Genomic DNA, 16907 nt, shown 5'->3' on the forward strand with positions numbered 1-16907 from the left:
CTCACACACACACACACCTTCCATAACAACAAGAGGGTGACACATACATATACTCACACACACACCTTCCATCACAACAAGAGGGTGACACATACATACACTCACACACACACCTTCCATCACAACAAGAGGGTGACACATACATATACTCACACACACACCTTCCATCACAACAAGAGGGTGACACATACATATACTCACACACACCTTCCATCACAACAAGAGGGCGACACATACATACATACACACACACCTTCCATCACAACAAGAGGGTGACACATGCATATACTCACACACACCTTCCATCACAACAAGAGGGCGACACATACATATACTCAGACACACACACACCTTCCATCACAACAAGAGGGTGACACATACATATACTCACACACACACACACCTTCCATAACAACAAGAGGGTGACACATACATATACTCACACACACACCTTCCATCACAACAAGAGGGCGACACATACATATACGCACACACACCTTCCATCACAACAAGAGGGTGACACATACATATACGCACACATACCTTCCATCACAACAAGAGGGTGACACATACATATACATACACACACCTTCCATCACAACAAGAGGGTGACACATACAGTGCCTTGCGAAAGTATTCGGCCCCCTTGAACTTTGCGACCTTTTGCCACATTTCAGGCTTCAAACATAAAGATATAAAACTGTATTTTTTTGTGAAGAATCAACAACAAGTGGGACACAATCATGAAGTGGAACGACATTTATTGGATATTTCAAACTTTTTTAACAAATTAAAAACTGAAAAATTGGGCGTGCAAAATTATTCAGCCCCTTTACTTTCAGTGCAGCAAACTCTCTCCAGAAGTTCAGTGAGGATCTCTGAATGATCCAATGTTGACCTAAATGACTAATCATGATAAATGCAATCCACCTATGTGTAATCAAGTCTCCGTATAAATGCACCTGCACTGTGATAGTCTCAGAGGTCCGTTAAAAGTGCAGAGAGCATCATGAAGAACAAGGAACACACCAGGCAGGTCCGAGATACTGTTGTGAAGAAGTTTAAAGCCGGATTTGGATACAAAAATATTTCCCAAGCTTTAAACATCCCAAGGAGCACTGTGCAAGCGATAATATTGAAATGGAAGGAGTATCAGACCACTGCAAATCTACCAAGACCTGGCCGTCGCTCTAAACTTTCAGCTCATACAAGGAGAAGACTGATCAGAGATGCAGCCAAGAGGCCCATGTTCACTCTGGATGAACTGCAGAGATCTACAGCTGAGGTGGGAGACTGTCCATTGGACAACAATCAGTCGTATATTGCACAAATCTGGCCTTTATGGAAGAGTGGCAAGAAGAAAGCCATTTCTTAAAGATATCCATAAAAAGTGTTGTTTAAAGTTTGCCACAAGCCACCTGGGAGACACACCAAACATGTGGAAGAAGGTGCTCTGGTCAGATGAAACCAAAATTGAACATTTTGGCAATAATGCAAAACTTTATGTTTGGCGTAAAAGCAACACAGCTCATCACCCTGAACACACCATACCCACTGTCAAACATGGTGGTGGCAGCATCATGGTTTGGGCCTGCTTTTCTTCAGCAGGGACAGGGAAGATGGTTAAAATTGATGGGAAGATGGATGGAGCCAAATATAGGACCATTCTGGAAGAAAACCTGATGGAGTCTGCAAAAGACCTGAGACTGGGACGGAGATTTGTCTTCCAACAAGACAATGATCCAAAACATAAAGCAAAATCTACAATGGAATGGTTCACAAATAAACATATCCAGGTGTTAGAATGGCCAAGTCAAAGTCCAGACCTGAATCCAATCGAGAATCTGTGGAAAGAACTGAAAACTGCTGTTCACAAATTCTCTCCATCCAACCTCACTGAGCTCGAGCTGTTTTGCAAGGAGGAATGGGAAAAAATGTCAGTCTCTCGATGTGCAAAACTGATAGAGACATACCCCAAGCGACTTACAGCTGTAATCGCAGCAAAAGGTGGCGCTACAAAGTATTAACTTAAGGGGGCTGAATAATTTTGCACGCCCAATTTTTCAGTTTTTGATTTGTTAAAAAAGTTTGACATATCCAATAAATGTCATTCCACTTCATGATTGTGTCCCACTTGTTGTTGATTCTTCACAAAAAATACAGTTTTATATCTTTATGTTTGAAGCCTTAAATGTGGCAAAAGGTCGCAAAGTTCAAGGGGGCCGAATACTTTCGCAAGGCACTGTATATGCTGCTTGCAGGGTGGTATTTGAACCTCTGCTGCTGTTGGGTCAACAGTGTCTCAGTCTCACAGTCTCACAATCAACAGGGATCTAACAGTTCATCTTACTGGTCACGATCAGTCATCTGCCACTCCCCCCCAGCTGAAACCAATGATATCATCCTCCTCGGTGGAAAATCACTGGCAGTCAGACCACTCTTTGTTTATTGTTCTTTTGGGCCAAGAAAACGAGCAACAGGACAAAGAACAAACACTATTGTAATAAAGTAGCCTATCTTACAAATATATTTAATCTACAGTACACTGAGTATAAGAAACATTAACACCTGCTCTTTCCATGACAGACTGACCAGGTGAATGCTATGATCCCTTATTGACGTCCCCTGTTAAATCCACTTCAATCAGCATAGATGAAGGGGAGAAGACAGGTTAAAGAAAACATTTATTTAAAAATAAAATAAAAATTCTCACCCCAATTGGTAGTTAGAGTCTTGTCTCATCGCTGCAACTCCCGTACGGACTCGGGAGAGGTGAAGGGTCGAGAGCCTTGCGTCCTCTGAAACACAACCCAACCAAGCCGCATTGCTTCTTGACACAATGACCACTTAAATCAGAAGCCAGCTGCACCAATGTGTTGGAGGAAACACCGTGTACCTGGCCGATGGGACAAGGACATCCCTGCCGGCCAAACCTCCACTAACCCAGATGACACTGGGCCAATTGTGCACCACCCCATGGTTCTCCCGGTCTCGGCCGGCTGTGACAGAGCCTGAACTCGAACCCAGAATCTTTAGAGAGCACAGCTAGCACTGCGATGCAGTGCCTTAGACCACTGCTCCACTCAGGAGGCCCCAAATAATTATTTTTAAGCCTTGAGAATTGAGCAGTGGTGTAAAGTACTTAAGTAGTACTTTGAAGTATTTTTTACTTAAGTAGTTTTTTGGGGTATCTGTACTTTACTATGTATATTTTTGATTACTTTTACTTCACTACATTCCTAAAGAAAATAATACACTTTTTACTCCATACATCTTACCTGACAACCAGCAGGACAGGAAAATTGACCAACTTATCAAGACAACACATGGTCATCCCTTCTGCCTCTGATCTGGCGGACTCACTAAACACAAATGCATCTTTTGTAAATTATGTCTGAGTGTTGGAGTGTGCCCCTGGCGATCCATACATTTTAAAAACATGAAAATTGTGCTGTCTGCTTTACTTAAAATCAAGAATTTAAAATTATTTAAACTTCTACTTTTACTTATGATACTTAAGTATATTTTCAGCAATTACATTTACTTTTGATACTTAAGTATATTTAGAACCAAATACTTTTAGACTTTTACTCAAGTAGCATTTTACTGGGTGAGTTTTTACTTTAACTTGAGTAACTTTCTATTAAGGTATCTATAATTTTACATGACAATTGGGTACTTTTTTCACCACTGCAACTGAGACATGGATTGTGTATAGCTGTGGCCAACATTTTTGAGAATGACACAATTATGAATTTTCACAAAGTTTGCTGCTTCAGTGTCTAGATATTTTTGTCAGATTTTACTATGAAATACTTTAGTATAATTACAAGCATTTCATAAGTCTCAAATGCTTTTATTGACAATTAAATGAAGTTGATGCAAAGAGTCAACATTTGCAGTGTTGACACTGCTTTTTCAAGACCTCTGCAATCTGCCCTGGCATGCTGTCTATTAACTTCTGGGCCACATCCTGACTGATGGCAGCCCATTCTTGCATAATCAATGCTTGGAGTTTGTCAGAATTTGTGGGGTTTTGTTTGTCCACCCGCCTCTTGAGAATTGATCACAAATTCTCAATGGGATTAAGGTCTGGGGAGTTTCCTGGCCATGGACCCAAAATATCGATGTTTTGTTCCCCGAGCCACTTAGTTATCATTTTGCCTTACGCCAAGGTGCTCCATCATGCTGGAAAAGGCATTGTTCGTCACCAAACTGTTCCTGGATGGTTGGGAGAAGTTGCTCTCTGAGGATGTGTTGGTACCATTCTTTATTCATGGCTGTGTTCGTAGGCAAAATTGTGAGTGAGTCCACTCCCTTGGCTGAGAAGCAACACCACATATGAATGGTCTCAGGATGCTTTTCTGTAGGCATGACACAGGACTGATGGTTGCGCTCACCTTGTCTTCTACGAATAAGTTTTTTTCCAGGTGTCCCAAACAATCGGAAAGGGGATTCATCAGAGAAAATGACTTTACCCCAGTCCTCAGCAGTCCAATCCCTGTACCTTTTGTAGAATATCAGTCTGTCCCTGATGTTTTTCCCGGAGAGAAGTGGCTTCTTTGCCGCCCTTCTTGACACCAGAACATCCTCCAAAAGTCTTTGCCTCACTGTGCGTGCAGATGTACTCACACCTGCCTGCTGCCATTTCTGAGCAAGCTCTGTACTGGTGGTGTCCATATCCCGCAGCTGAATCAACTTTAGGAGACGGTCCTGGCGCTTGCTGGAATTGCCTGTGAAGCCCTTTTTGTGCAAAGCAATGATGATGGTACACGTTTCCTTGTAGGTAACCATGGTTGACAGAGGAAGAACAATGATTACAAGCACCACCCTCCTTTTGAAACTTCCAGTCTGTTATTTAAACTCATTCAGCATGACAGAGTGATCTCCAGCCTTGTCCTCGTCAACACTCACACCTGTGTTAATAAGAGAATCACTGACATGATGTCAGCTGATCCTTTTGTGGCAGGGCTGAAATGCAGTGGAAATGATTTTGGGGGATTCAGTTCATTTGCATGGCAAAGAGGGACTTTGCAATTAATTGCAATTCATCTGATCACTCTTCATAACATTCTGGAGTATATGTAAATTGCCATCATACAAACTGAGGCAGCAGACTTTGTGAGAATTAATATTTGTGTCATTCTCAAAACTTTTGGCCACAACTGTATGTATGCCATTCAGAGGGTGAGTGGGCAAGACAAACCATGTAAGTGCCTTAAAACGGGTTATGGTAGTAGATGCCAAGCCCACTGGTTTGTATCAAGAACTGCAACCCTGCTGAGTTGTTCATTCTCGAAAGTTTCCCGTGTGTATCAAGAATGGTCCACCACCTAAATGACATCCAGCCAATTTGACACAACTGTGGGAAGCATTGGAGTCAACATGAGCCAGCATCCCTGTTGGGCCAGACAGGGATAAGAAATTTTGCTTGAACCAGTCTAAATATCTTGTGTGATATCTGAGGTTGTGCAGCTATTAGAACATGATGCACAACAGGTTCTTATTAGATATTCACTAAGGTGTAATATTAATTAAGGTGTAAATTCATCTGTATTTACAATACCTGTTGAAAGGGGAGGTGAAGGAAACGTTTTCAAGCCCAGAGCACGTCAGAGCCCACTCTCCACCAAGTTGAGAGGGAAATTCACTGGGAACATCACACCGGCATCCTCACATCACATGTGGGAGTGTGTGTGTTTGCATCAGAGCCCATCAGAGTCCACTCCCCACTGAGAAGGAAATTCACTGGAACCATCACACCAGCATTCTCACATCACTTTGTTTGTGTGTGTATGAAAGGTTATCATACATATTCAACACAAATGATAACAATCAACTGAATGTTTTATTTAATTGTATATGCAGTACTCTGTACAGTCAAGTGAGTGAGTCATTGACCAATGGTTTGTGAACGTAAACAGTTAATTCCAAGATATTCCCGCTCATGGGGGGTGACGGTCCGGAATCAAACATGTTGGGAATGTGGTCTGAGCATTAACTAATGCTGTGTAACATACCGCAAACACAGACCCGACACATTCCACTCATACCATACACTCCTGACCAAACTATGGGCGGCGTGTCTGGGATTCAGAAGATTACAGAATTAATCCACAGAAAAAACCTCAATGGCAAAATGAAATATTTACCTCTCTTTGGAATCACAGTTTCGGATGAGCAGGCTATTTGGGGACATGGGAATCAGTGGACAGTCAATGAGGCTTATCATAAGCTCAGCTCACTTAGCTAGTAATTTTCCTCTCAATGTATTGTTTGGTATAACATTCCACAGTCAATGACCTGTTAGCAATGTACATAGTTTCTCCTATACGTGCAACATACTTGGTGGTGGTGATGTGGAAGGGATGAGGCAGTGATGTTGTGAAATAGTTAGTCACGGGACAGAGAAAGGAAAACACACACCCACTGACATACACTACCAGCCAAAAATTTGGACACACCTACTCATTCAAGGGATTGTCTTTATTTTTTGTGTTTTCTACATTGTAGAAAAATAGTGAAGACAACAACACTATCAAATAACACACATGTAGTAACCATAAAGGGTTAAACAAATCCAAATATATTTTATATTTTTCAAAGTAGCCACCCTTTGACAGTTTGCTTATCCAACACTATTGAAGGAGTTCCCACATATCCTTGATTACCTGCCCTATATGTCATTCCCTGGTCTGTGCATTGTTCTTGGTTTGTATTGTTTTTCTCTTAAATGATTCACTCCCTGAACTTGCTTCCTGACTCCCACACATTACAACAACAAGTAGGTCACATGGGGGAGAGGCGTTGTGCCATGAGATGTTGCTTTGTTTTTTAAAACCAGGCTGTTTACTTGCACTATGTAAGATGAAAGGGAGTTCCATGCACTCATGGCTCTGTATAATACTGTACTTTTCCTTGAATTTGTTCTGGATTTGGGGACTGTGACAAGACCCCTGGTGACATGTCTGGTGTGTGTGGGCCGGCGCTGTGTGTAATTTGACAATGCAAACAATTTGGAACTTCCAACACATCGTTTCTTATATAAACAAGAAGTGACATAGTCAGTCATTCCTCAACTCTTAGCCAAGAGAGAGTGGAATGCATAGTATTAATTTTAGCCCTCTGATTACGATGAAGAGGAAGACGTGCCGCTCTGTTCTGGGCCAGCTGAGCGGGATCGACTAGGTCTTTCTTTGCTGCACTTGACCATATGACTTGACAATAATGAAGATAATATAAAAACAGAGCCTGCAGGATTTGCATTCGGAAAGTCTTCAGACTCCTTATTCTAAAATGTATTGAATTAATGTTTTTCCTCATCAATCTTCACACAATACCCCATAATGACAAAGAGAAAACAGGTTTTTAGAAATGTTTGCAAATGTATTAAACCTAAAAAAAAGAGAAATACCTTACGTACATAAGTATTTAGACCCTTTGCTATGAGACTTGACATTTAGCTCAGTGTCATGCTCGTCTGAATGAATGGACCAAGGTGCAGCGTACTTAGAGTTCGGCATGTTTAATAAATATGAAACTCACCAAAAACGATACAGACGAAAACTAAACGTGACATTCTAGGCTGCTCACAGGCAGCTACACAAAAACAAGATCCCACAAAACAGTGGGGAAATGGCTGCCTAAATATGATCCCCAATCAGAGAATATGATAAACAGCTGCCTTTGATTGGGAACCATACCAGGCCAACATAGAAATATAATCACCTAGATGACCCACCCTAGTCACACCCCGACCTAACCAACATTGAGAATAAAAAGCTCTCTATGGTCAGGGCGTGACAGTACCCCCCCATGTTTCAGTGTTACTTGCCCCGAAGCGAACATAGAAGTTATTTAGCCCGTCTGGTAGGCTTGTGTCACTGGGCAGCTCTCGGCTGTGCTTCCCTTTGTAGTCTGTAAATAGTTTGCAAGCCCTGCCACATCCAACGGAGGGTCAGAGCCGGTGTGGTACGATTTGATCTTTGTCCTGTATTGATGCTTTGCCTGTTTGATGGCTCATCTGAGGGCATAGAGGGACTTCTTATAAGCTTCCGTTTTAGAGTCCCCTCATTGAAAGCGGCAACTCTAACCTTTAGCTCAGTGCGAATGTTGCCCGTAATCAATGGCTTCTGGTTGAGGTACAGTGCCTTGCGAAAGTATTCGGCCCCCTTGAACTTTGCGACCTTTTGCCACATTTCAGGCTTCAAACATAAAGATATAAAACTGTATTTTTTTGTGAAGAATCAACAACAAGTGGGACACAATCATGAAGTGGAACGACATTTATTGGATATTTCAAACTTTTTTAACAAATCAAACACTGAAAAATTGGGCGTGCAAAATTATTCAGCCCCTTTACTTTGAATTGAAAAGTCATAGTCAATCGATCAATAATATAATAATACTTTTAGCAAAAATCCGTATCTATAATTTACAATCTGTAGAAACTATGAGAATAGAAGGGTTCAGAACTTTTGTGAAGCATCACAGAACAGTTGAAAAATATATGGCAAATAGAAATCCAATATGGATGATGTTAATAGATAGATGGGAGGAGTTGAATGGAGCTGAAGGGTGGGACTGATGACAACAAGATAACAAATGTAAAATATACCGTGTCTGTAAAATGTATATAGATTCGGAACTTTTGTAAAACAGCACACTTAAAAATGTATGGCAAATAGAATTCAAACTGGATAGACATCAGAAAAAGATGGGAGTGGTTGAGGGTAGAGGAAGGACAGGACTAAAAACAAACAAAATATAACTATTGTAAAATAGATTGTGTCCGTAAAATGTATATAGTGTGTATAAGCTGGAAGTAGAAGCCTAAGTATTTATTTTTTATTTGTAACCTTTATTTAATTTGGAGTCAGTTAAGTCAGTTAAGAACAAATTCTTATTTACAAATGACGGCATACCCCTGACAAACCCAGACGACGCTGGGCCAATTTTGTGCCGCCCTATGGGACTCACAATCACGGCCGGATGTGATCCCGCCTGGATTCAAACCAGGTACTGCAGTGACACCTCTTGCACTGAGATGCAGTGTCTTAGACTACTGTGCCACTCGCAAGACCCCATTCCTGTTCATTAGTTTACTTCAATTAGGGGAGGAGTGGTAGGGTTAGCAGAAAATAATTAAGGAAAATATATTTTTAAAAGATGTGTGTATATATATACACTACCAGTCAAAAGTTTGGACACACCTACTCATTCAAGGGTTTTTCTTTATTTTTATTATTTTCTACAGTGTAGAATAATAGTGAAGACATCAAAGCTATGAAATAACACATATGGATTCATGTAGTAACCAAAAAAGTGTTAAACAAATCAAAATATATTTTATATTTGAGATTCTTCAAAGTAGCCGCACTTTGCCTTGATGACAGCTTTGCACACTCTTGACATTCTCTCAAACAGCTTAACCTGGAATGCTTTTCCAACAGTCTTGAAGGAGTTCCCACATATGCTGAGCACTTGTTGGCTGCTTTTCCTTCACTCTGCGGTCCAACTCATCCCAAACCATCTCATTTGGTTTGAGGTCGGGTGATTGTGATGCAGCGCTCCATCACTCTGCTTTTTTAGGTTTAACCTCTTGCGACGAGCAATCCTGTGTCCGGGAACGTAATTATAGCCTCAAGCTCATTACCATAACGCATACGCTAACTATTTTTGAAAATCGCAAATGAAATGAAATAAATATATTGGCTCACATGCTTAGCCTTTTGTTAACAACACTGTCATCTCAGATTTTCAAAATATGCTTTTCAACCATAGCTACACAAGCATTTGTGTAAGAGTATTGATAGCTAGCATAGCATTAAGCCTAGCATTCAGCAGGCAACATTTTCACAAAAACAAGAAAAGCATTCAAATAAAATCATTTACCTTTGAAGAACTTCGGATGTTTTCAATGAGGAGACTCTCAGTTAGATAGCAAATGTTCAGTTTTTCCAAAAATATTATTTGTGTAGGAGAAATCGCTCCATTTTGTTCATCACGTTTGGCTAAGAAAACCCCCCCGAAAATTCAGTCATTACAACGGCAAACTTTTTTCCAAGTTAACTCCATAATATCGACAGAAACATGGCAAACGTTGTTGAGAATCAATCCTCGAGGTGTTTTTCACATATCTATTCGATGGTAAATCATTCGTGGCAGTTGCCTTTCTCTTCTGAACCAAATGGAAACATGCATGCAGCTGGAGATTGCGCAATAATTTCGACGGAGGACACCAGGCGGACACCTGGTAAATGTAGTCTCTTATGGTCAATCTTCCAATGATATGCCTACAAATACGTCCCAATGCTGCAGACACCTTGGGGAAACGACAGAAAGTGTAGGCTCATTCTTTGCGCATTCACAGCCATATAAGGAGACATTGGAACACAGCACATTCAAAATCAGGGGCATTTCCTGTTTGAAATTTCATCTTGGTTTCGCCTGTAGCATCAGTTCTGTGGCACTCACAAATAATATCTTTGCAGTTTTGGAACCGTCAGAGTGTTTTCTTTCCAAAGCTGTCAATTATATGCATAGTCGAGCAATATTTCGTGACGAAATATCTTGTTTAAAACGGGAACGTTTTTCATCCAAAAATGAAATACTGCCCCCAGAGGTTCAAGAGGTTAATACATTTGCAGAAATTTCTTAAAACCTGTTTTCGCTTTGTCATTATGGGGTGTTGTGTGTAGATTGATGAGGATAAACATGAATTTAATACATTTTAGAGTAAGGGGTCTGAAGACTTTCCGAATGCACTGTAGATACATTGGATGTAAAGAAGGGGAGAGGTCTGCCGGTAAAAAAGAAATGCTCTGCTTTTTTGACACCACACTTAACAAAGCAAATCCTGCAGGCTCTGTTTTTATATTATCTTCATTATTGTCAAGTCATATGGTCAAGTACAGCAAAGAAAGACCTAGTCGATCCCGCTCAGCTGGCCCAGAACAGAGCGGCACGTCTTCCTCTTCATCGTAATCAGAGGGCTAAAATTAATACTATGCATTCCACTCTCTCTTGGCTAAGAGTTGAGGAAAGACTGCCTATGTCACTTCTTGTTTATATAAGAAACAATGTGTTGGAAGTTCCAAATTGTTTGCATTGTCAAATTACACACAGCGCCGGCCCACACACATCCGACATGTCACCAGGGGTCTTTTCACAGTCCCCAAATCCAGAACAAATTCAAGGAAAAGTACAGTATTATACAGAGCCATGAGTGCATGGAACTCCCTTTCATCTTACATAGTGCAAGTGAACAGCCTGGTTTAAAAAAACAAAGCAACATCTCATGGCACAACGCCTCTCCCCCATGTGACCTACTTGTTGTTGTAATGTGTGCTCTGGGAGTCGGGAAGCAAGTTCAGGGAGTGAATCATTTAATAGAAAGACAATACAAACCAGGAAACACGAACAACGCACAGACCATAAACAGAAACAATGATGCCATGGGAAGAAACCAAAGGGAGTGACAGATATAAGGCAGGTAATCAAGGAGGTGATGGAGTCCAGGTGAGTGTCATTATGCGCTGATGCACGTTACGATGGTTGCAGGTGTGCGTCATAATGAGCAGCCTGGTGACCTAGAGGCTGGAGAGGGATCATACGTGACAGTACCCTGTCCCCGATGCACGGCTCCAGCCGCAGGACGCCAACCACAGGGACGATCCCGGGTATCAGGAGCGGACCGGATCCTCTCGATCCTACTCAGGTACAGAAACCCGTCGAGCCAGCTAAGGCAGGGTAATCTGTCGAACCCGCCGAGCCATGGAAACCCTGAACGAGCAGCCCGGTGACCTAGAGAACAGAGAGGGAGCACATGTGACAGTTGTGTTGTACAGTGGGGAGAACAAGTATTTGATACACTGCCGATTTTGCAGGTTTTCCTACTTACAAAGCATGTAGAGGTCTGTAATTTTTTATCATAGGTACACTTCAACTATGAGAGACAGAATCTAAATCAAAAATCCAGAAAATCACATTGTATATGATTTTTAAGTAATTAATGTGCATTTTATTGCATGACATAAGTATTTGATCACCTACCAACCAGTAAGAATTCCAGCTCTCACAGACATGTTAGTTTTTCTTTAAGAAGCCCTCCTGTTCTCCACTCATTACCTGCCTTAACTGCACCTGTTTGAACTCGTTACCTGTATAAAAGACACCTGTTCACACACTCAATCAAACAGACTCCAACCTCTCCACAATGGCCAAGACTGAGTCAGAGCTGTGTAAGGACATCAGTGATAACATTGTAGACCTGCACAAGGCTGAGATGGGCTACAGGACAATAGGCAAGCAGCTTGGTGAGAAGGCAACAACTGTTGGCGCAATTATTAGCAAATGGAAGAAGTTCAAGATGACGGCCAATCACCCTCAGTCTGGGGCTCCATGCAAGATCTCATCTCGTGGGGCATCAATGATCATGAGGAAGGTGAGGGATCAGCCCAGAACTACACGGCAGGACCTGGTCAATGACCTGAAGAGAGCTGGGACCACAGTCTCAAAGAAAACCATTAGTAACACACTACGCCGTCATGGATTAAAATCCTGCAGTGCACGCAAGGTCCCCCTGCTCAAGCCAGCGCATGTCCAGGCCTGTCAGAAGTTTACCAATGACCATCTCGATGATCCAGAGGAGGAATGGGAGAAGGTCATGTGGTCTGATGAGACAAAAATAGAGCTTTTGGTCTAAACTCCACTCGCCGTGTTTTAAGGAAGAAGAAGGATGAGTACAACCCCAAGAATACCATCCCAACCGTGAAGCATGGAGGTGGAAACATCATTCTTTGGGGATGCTTTTCTGCAAAGGGGACAGGACGACTGCACCGTATTGAGGGGAGGATGGATGGGGCCATGTATCGCGAGATCTTGGCCAACAACCTCCTTCCCTCAGTAAGAGCATTGAAGATGGGTCGTGGCTGGGTCTTCCAGCATGACAACGACCCGAAACACACAGCCAGGGCAACTAAGGAGTGGCTCTGTAAGAAGCATCTCAAGGTCCTGGAGTGGCCTAGCCAGTCTCCAGACCTGAACCCAATTGAACATCTTTGGAGGGAGCTGAAAGTCCGTATTGCCCAGCGACAGCCCTGAAACCTGAAGGATCTGGAGAAGATCTGTATGGAGGAGTGGGCCAAAATCCCTGCTGCAGTGTGTGCAAACCTGGTCAAGAACTACAGGAAACGTATGATCTCTGTAATTGCAAACAAAGGTTTCTGTACCAAATAGTAAGTTCTGCTTTTCTGATGTATCAAATACTTATGTCATGCAATAAAATGCAAATTAATTACTTAAAAAATCATACAATGTGATTTTCTAGATTTTTGATTTTATGTGATTTTGTGATTTTAGATTCCGTCTCTCACAGTTGAAGTGTACCTATGATCAAAATTACAGACCTCTACATGCTTTGTAAGTAGGAAAACCTGCAAAATTGGCAGTGTATCAATATATATACAGCCTTATTCTAAAACTTATTAAAATGTTTTTTTTTCTCCCCCTAATCAATCTACACACAATACCAATGTCGGTTGATGAGGGAAAAAACATTTAAATACGTTTTAGAATAAGGCTGTGACGTAACGAAAAGTGAAAAAGTCAAGGGGTCTGAATACTTTCCGAATGCACTGTATGGAGACTGCTTAGTGCCAACGATATGGGGTTAAATACATCTCAAATATAGGACAGACACTTCAGAACAAACTTCTTTTAGATTTTGTTTTGGGTTGGGCTATCTGTTGTTCCATGTAGTGAATATGTTATTTAATGTGTTTGTATGGGCTAGTAGCAGTAAGTCCAAATAAATACATATATGTTCTACTTTAAGGGGTCTTAAAATTCTAAATAAAATAGCAAAATGATTATTGGTATGACCTTAAAATAATCCCATATTGTTTAGTAGAACCCTCCCCTGGCTTAGATTGGGTTTAGACTCTTATTTCATATTTTTTGTTGTTGGTAGGACTGTGTGTGTGTGCTGCCCTCTACTGGGCACTCGTGGTTTGACAGCCCAATTACAGTCCCTACCTCTTTAGCACAGACAATTCGACTCCTAGTCAGAGGTCAGATAACCACATCAGCAATGACAGAACCACTACTTTATTTTGATTACTATCCATGATCAACATATTAGTTATACAGTCAGTACAACACTTTTGTTACTAATACCATATGTTTATTTTACTTTAGGACCATTGCGTGTCTGTACGTGAGTGTTTGTGTGCCTGTGTGTTTGTACATGGTATATGTGTGTGTTGGGTATGGCGTGTGTGTGTAGAAATGAGGTTCGTTGGCTGTGGGGTTGTTTATGACGCCGCTCTGCTCTTGAAGTTGGGCCTGTCCAGTCCTCTTCAATGTATTTGTGGTAGGGGTCGTCCGAATGCTTGCGCTGCTTCAACTTCACCGTGCTCACCAGGATCGCCATGACGATGAAGAAAAACACTCCGATCATCACTGTCAGGTACCAAACGACGTTCCTAAAGTTCTCCTCTGCCAGAGTGTTGTCCAGAGCTTGTTCTGCCTTTGAGGAGTTCCGGCTCCAGTTGTCAAGGTAACGGCCTAGGGCATGGGTCAGATAGTCCACCAGGTGGAGGGTCATGTTTGACCAATTAGGCAGCATGATCACCTGGTGGGTGGGGTAAGCATAGATCGAATGGGATCAATGGCAGAAGAGAAGACATTGACATTGTAGTCTTTCTATGATCTGTGCGTTGAATCTTCACATAAGAACAAAAACAAGCACATACACAGACAACACATTATATACAGAATCAGACAAACAGTGAAGCTTCATACCGTCCAGTTGTGACATTAAAAAAGAAATCTGACCTGTTCAGGGTTTCCAGGGAGGTCAGAGAGAGGTTCCATTCACAGGCGTCGATATAGAGGCAGGGTCCTGGAGAGGGGAAGTACCATGAGAAAGAGACACATATCCTACCACACAACCAACCAACTAACCAGTCAACCTCAGCCGAGGACAGAGCCAGTTACAAAAATAAACAATACTCATATTTTATGTACAGTGTTTGCCTGTGTGTGTGTGTGTGTGTGTTTCTGATGACCTTGAGAAGCAGCTGAAATGAAAAGGGGTGCAGTGTTGAGGGTCACTCTCACCCTGCCACACACACACACACACACAAACACACTATAGCCTACGTTTGAATTTTTAACAGCAGCACTGCTATCAATTGTGGAATGTGTTCTAATACTTAAGAAGTCCACATGGGGGCAGGCAGTACCACGATACAAAGTATCAAGTTTCATGCACTCAAAAAGGATCTCAAAAAAGAGATACAATCTTATCCCTGAGCAAAAGGACACAACAAACATGCTAGCATTCAAGACAATAGTGTAAATTAAGTGTAATAATCTTTGCAAAAGTGTATAGATATAATTTGACGTTAGTGGTGGAGCTCTTCTTTAGTATACCCCACTGTCTTGCCCTCTGCCAATTATTGTCTGTAGTACTGACATTGTTCGTGCTTGTGAAATTCCATAGCAGTACCCAAATTTGCCACTAGATAACAGTGGACTTATCCTGGTGTAATGTCACCACGTGTTCCTCAGGGGTTAATGGGGAATTCAGAGGTGAAGCAGCCCTATTTGGAGGGGTTAGGGTTTAGTGAAATCAAATATTTTAGGTTTGGTTGATCAAGGATGCCAGGCTACGGAAGCTTCCACAATGAGCCATCTGTAATCAATGTCTCGTTGCGGGACAAAGCAAGGGTTAGGGTTGAACATGAAGCTAGGGTTATGGCTTGGGTTGAACTGGGGTGTGGACATGAAGTTAGGGTAAGGATTAGGTTTAGGGTTAAGGTTATGGCCAGGGTTAGGGTTGGACGGGGTGTGGGCATTAAGCTAGGGTTAGGGTTATGGCTAGGGTTTGGGTTGAACGAGGGTGTGGACATTAAACTAGGTTTAGGGTGATGGCTAGGGTTTGGGTTGAACGGGGGTGTGGACATTAAGCTAGGGTTAGGGTTAGGAATTGTTTTCTACTTTCTATCCTACTCCTCTGTGAACCCTTAAGGTGCTGGAGCTCAGCTCTACCTGGGTCTCTCTTAGACCCTTAAAAACTTCTTAAGGATCGGTGGCCGGGGAAACTGGAGGGCGCGCAATTCAAATAAATAATCATAAATATTATGGATTTTAAACATTTATGTACATATAAGTGTCTTATATCGGTTGAAAGCTTAACTTCTTGTTCATCCAACTGCACTGTCTGATTTACAGTAGCTATTACAGCGAAAACATGCCATGTGATTGTTTGAAGACGGCGCCCCACATCAAAATATTTTTCCACCGGCACAGGTTTCATAACTTCACATATAATGATTAAAAATTCACTTACTTTTTGAAAATCTTCCTCTGATTTATCATCCAAAGGGTCCCAGCTATAACATGTAGTGTTGTTTTGTTAGATCAAATCCTTCTTTATATCCCAAAAGTCAGTTTCGTTGGCGCCATCGATTTGAGTAATCAACTCATTCAACATACAGAGAAAGGAATCCGAAAATCTACCCCTTTGTTTCAACAAGTCAAAATATGTTTCTATTTACTCTTCAGATACCCTAAAATGTAATCAAAATATAATATTTATTTTGGAAAGAAGTATGTTCAATAGGAAACTGATTTTAGCAGGTGCATGATGTCTTCAAGGCGCGCATAAACACAAATTTGTGTCCTTCTACTGAAACTGATATTTCTTATTTGTTTTTGAAGTTACAAGCCTGAAACCTTCAGACTGATGCCACCCCGTGGAAGCCATAGCAATTGCATCCAGGGAGCTAATTTTCAATAGGACCTTTCTTTTGTATTTCTCTCAAAAAAGAAAATCTGGTTGGTTTTTCTTTGGATTTTCTCCTACCATATCTATTGTGCTATATTCTGCTACATTATTT

This window comes from Oncorhynchus masou, chromosome 29, assembly GCF_036934945.1.
Source record: "Oncorhynchus masou masou isolate Uvic2021 chromosome 29, UVic_Omas_1.1, whole genome shotgun sequence".
NCBI lineage: Eukaryota > Metazoa > Chordata > Actinopteri > Salmoniformes > Salmonidae > Oncorhynchus > Oncorhynchus masou.